We start from the raw sequence: 4,966 nt of genomic DNA, 5'->3' as shown, positions 1-4,966 counted from the left end.
TCTGGCCAGGCTAGGAGACTATACTGTGGCCAGGCTAGCAGACTACACTCTGGCCAGGCTAGGAGACTATACTGTGGCCAGGCTAGGAGACTATACTGTGGCCAGGCTAGGAGACTATACTGTGGCCAGGCTAGGAGACTATACTGTGGCCAAGCTAGGAGACTATGCTCTGGCCAGGCTAGGAGACTACACTCTGGCCAGGCTAGGAGACTATACTGTGGCCAGGCTAGCAGACTACACTCTGGCCAGGCTAGGAGACTATACTGTGGCCAGGCTAGGAGACTATACTGTGGCCAGGCTAGGAGACTACACTGTGGCCAGGCTAGCAGACTACACTCTGGCCAGGCTAGGAGACTATACTGTGGCCAGGCTAGGAGACTATACTGTGGCCAGGCTAGGAGACTATACTGTGGCCAGGCTAGGAGACTATACTGTGGCCAGGCTAGGAGACTACACTGTGGCCAGGCTAGCAGACTACACTCTGGCCAGGCTAGGAGACTATACTGTGGCCAGGCTAGCAGACTACTCTCTGGCCAGGCTAGGAGACTATACTGTGGCCAGGCTAGGAGACTACACTCTGGCCAGGCTAAGAGACTACACTGTGGCCAGGCTAGCAGACTACACTCTGGCCAGGCTAGGAGACTATACTGTGGCCAGGCTAGGAGACTACACTCTGGCCAGGCTAGCAGACTACACTCTGGCCAGGCTAGGAGACTACACTGTGGCCAGGCTAGCAGACTACACTCTGGCCATGCTAGGAGACTATACTGTGGCCAGGCTAGGAGACTACACTCTGGCCAGGCTAGGAGACTACACTGTGGCCAGGCTAGCAGACTACACTCTGGCCAGGCTAGGAGACTACACTGTGGCCAGGCTAGCAGACTACACTCTGGCCATGCTAGGAGACTATACTGTGGCCAGGCTAGGAGACTACACTCTGGGCTAGGAGACTAGGCTAGGAGACTACACTCTGTAGACTACAGGCTAGGAGACTACACTCTGGCCAGGCTAGGAGACTACACTCTGGCCAGGCTAGGAGACTACACTCTGGCCAGGCTAGGAGACTACACTCTGGCCAGGCTAGGAGACTACACTCTGGCCAGGCTAGGAGACTACACTCTGGCCAGGCTAGGAGACTACACTCTGGCCAGGCTAGGATACTACACTCTGGCCAGGCTAGGAGACTACACTCTGGCCAGGCTAGGAGACTACACTCTGGCCAGGCTAGGAGACTACACTCTGGCCAGGCTAGGAGACTACACTCTGGCCAGGCTAGGAGACTACACTCTGGCCAGGCTAGGAGACTACACTGTAGCCAGGCTAGGAGACTACACTCTGGCCAGGCTAGGAGACTACACTGTAGCCAGGCTAGGAGACTGTTGTGGTCAGGTTGGGATTTATGGAGAAAACTTCGGTTGAACTTTAGTTTTCTTGTTAATCGTCATGTCTTTAGTTTTATTGTTTGTGTCCTCGTGTGTTTGTGTCCTCGTGTGTTTGTGTCCTCGTGTGTTTGTGTCCTCGTGTGTTTGTGTCCTCGTGTGTTTGTGTCCTCGTGTGTTTGTGTCCTCGTGTGTTTGTGTCCTCGTGTGTTTTTGTCCTCGTGTGTTTGTGTCCTCGTGTACTCACCTAGTTGTACTCACCTAGTTGAGGTCGCAGGGGTCGAGTCCAAGCTCCTGGCCCCGCCTCTTCACTGGTCGCTAATAGGTCACTCTCCCTGAACCATGAGCTTTATCGTACCTCTGCTTAAAGCTATGTATGGATCCTGACTCCACTACATCACTTCCCAAACGATTCCACTTCCTGACTACTCTGTGGCTGAAGAAATACTTCCTAACATCCCTTTGATTCATCTGTGTCTTCAACTTCCAACTGTGTCCCCTTGTTACTGTGGCGAGTCTCTGGAACATCCTGTCTTTGTCCACCTTGTCAATTCCTCTCAGTATTTTGTAAGTCGTTATCATGTCCCCCCTATCTCTCCTGTCCTCCAGTGTCGTCAGGTTGATTTCCCTTAACCTCTCCTCATAGGACATACCTCTTAGCTCTGGGACTAGTCTTGTTGCAAACCTTTGCACTTTCTCTAGTTTCTTTACATGCTTGGCTAGGTGTGGGTTCCAAACTGGTGCTGCATACTCCAATATGGGCCTAACGTACACGGTGTACAGGGTCCTGAACGATTCCTTATTTAGATGTCGGAATACTGTTCTGAGGTTTGCCAGGCGCCCATATGCTGCAGCAGTTATTTGGTTGATGTGTGCTTCAGGAGATGTGCCTGGTGTTATACTCACCCCAAGATCTTTTTCCTTGAGTGATGTTTGTAGTCTCTGACCCCCTAGACTGTACTCCATCTGCGGTCTTCTTTGCCCTTCCCCAATCCTCATGACTTTGCACTTGGTGGGATTGAACTCCAGGAGCCAGTTGCTGGACCAGGTCTGCAGCCTGTCCAGATCCCTTTGTATTTCTGCCTGGTCTTCGATCGAATGAACTCTTCTCATCAACTTCACGTCATCTGCAAACAGTGACACCTCGGAGTTTATTCCTTCCGTCATGTCGTTCACAAATACCAGAAACAGCACTGGTCCTAGGACTGACCCCTGTGGGACCCCGCTGGTCACAGGTGCCCACTCTGACACCTCTCCTCGTACCATGACTCGCTGCTGTCTTCCTGACAAGTATTCCCTGATCCATTGCAGTGCCTTCCCTGTTATTCCTGCTTGGTCCTCCAGTTTTTGCACTAATCTCTTGTGTGGTACTGTGTCAAACGCCTTCTTGCAGTCTAAGAAAATGCAATCCACCCACCCTTCTCTCTCTTGTCTTACTGCTGTCACCATGTCATAGAAGTCCAGTAGGTTTGTGACACAGGATTTCCCGTCTCTGAAACCATGTTGTCTGCTGGTGTGTTTGTGTCCTCGTGTGTTTGTGTCCTCGTGTGTTTGTGTCCTCGTGTGTTTGTGTCCTCGTGTGTTTGTGTCCTCGTGTGTTTGTGTCCTCGTGTGTTTGTGTCCTCGTGTGTTTGTGTCCTCGTGTGTTTGTGTCCTCGTATGTTTGTGTCCTCGTGCCCTCAAGCACAAGTTCTGCTTTCAACTTTCTTATCAATTTTCCGTTCAGTCGTCAAACTGCGCAGGCAAGTCAATAAGAAAATCATGTTTCGGAATTTACTGGTATTATTCTGGGAATTTAAAGTGCAACGACGTCCTCGAAGTTGTCCATGGCTGATTTTTGAAACAGTTTGTAAGAGAATCAAGAAGAGACTGTCCTGCTTCACCTTGTTATAAGCAAGGAGACCTTAGTAAATATTCTGAAAAGCACGGAAGTTTTTGGAAAAATCCATTAAAAATTCTTAATTTTATATTATCTGGGAATATTATAACAAGGAAAATGCAGAAAGGTTCCAGTTTTGTCTGTCGATTATAATGGTCTTTGAGGAGCATCTATCGTGCTCTGACTGGGGTTAATTACTAGTCATTCTATTGACGAAGACTAATGTAGGGAAATGCAAATTAGATATATTATAAATTAATACATTGTTTAGAAAGTGATTACATCATACCTGAGTGTGTCTAACAATGTGTATTCTCTGTGTTTCTCTCTGAGTTCCATCTTAATGCTGCCAGACATTTACCTTCTTTATGCTGCAGTCTATTCTCACTATCTAATCTATCATCAATACCCTTCTTAAAGCTGCTAAACATTTACTTCTCTATGCTGTACTCATTGTTCCTTATTAATGTTACATTAGTGTTCGTTATCTATGCTTCCAGTCAAGCCCCTTCAATCCATGCTTCCAGTCAAGTCCCTTCAGTCCATGCTTCCAGTCAAGTCCCTTCAATCCATGCTTCCAGTCATGCCCCTTCAATCCATGCTTCCAGTCATGCCCCTTCAATCCATGCTTCCAGTCATGCCCCTTCAATCCATGCTTCCAGTCATGCCCAATTCCCGTTTTCATATATACCTGTACTTAACACTGTCATTCGTTCTCACTCTCTATGCTGCCATCATTGCTCCCTTTCTATATGCTGCTTTCCATGTTGCAACCTGGAAAGCAACATGCTCATTTTCGTTGATGTCCATCACTTTATTTCTATAAGTATATTTCAAACTACTTTTTCTAAAACCAGAAATACTACTGAAAATAGTAGAGAGTGGAGTCTTCTAGCAAACTATTCTAACTTTAACTATCTAGACTCAGGAACTAGCTGGACTGCGATATTTTTTCTTTGTCTGCAGATGAATACATCAATTAAGGATCAGTGCATACATTGATGTACTACATAAATCATAGTACATGCAGTGATTCACTACAAACTCAATATATGCAGTGATCTGTAATTGATGAACTGCATGTAGTGAATTAAGTAGTACATTGCCACATCAGTCACAGTTCACTACATACAGTGATGCACTATATCAATCACAGTTCACTACATGCAGTGATGCACTACATCAATCACAGTTCACTACATACAGTGATGCACTACATCAATCACAGTTCACTACATGCAGTGATGCACTACATCAATCACAGTTCACTACATACAGTGATGCACTACATCAATCACAGTTCACTACATGCAGTGATGCACTACATCAATCACAGTTCACTACATACAGTGATGCACTACATCAATCACAGTTCACTACATGCAGTGATGCACTACATCAATCACAGTTCACTACATGCAGTGATGCACTACATCAATCACTGTTCACTACATGCAGTGATGCACTACATCAATCACAGTTCACTACATGCAGTGATGCACTACGTCAATCACAGTTCACTACATACAGTGATGCACTACATCAATCACAGTTCACTATATACAGTGATGCACTACATCAATCACAGTTCACTACACACATTGACTGATGTACAGAGCTTCCCTCTAAGGGTCTTCACATGTCAGTACAAGATAATGGTGCCACTCCAGAACACAGTGTGCCACGTCCACCTTAACCACAGTTGGTC

The sequence above is a fragment of the Cherax quadricarinatus genome, unplaced genomic scaffold (assembly GCF_038502225.1).
Source record: "Cherax quadricarinatus isolate ZL_2023a unplaced genomic scaffold, ASM3850222v1 Contig392, whole genome shotgun sequence".
Lineage (NCBI taxonomy): Eukaryota > Metazoa > Arthropoda > Malacostraca > Decapoda > Parastacidae > Cherax > Cherax quadricarinatus.
This window is presented reverse-complemented; position numbering follows the sequence as displayed.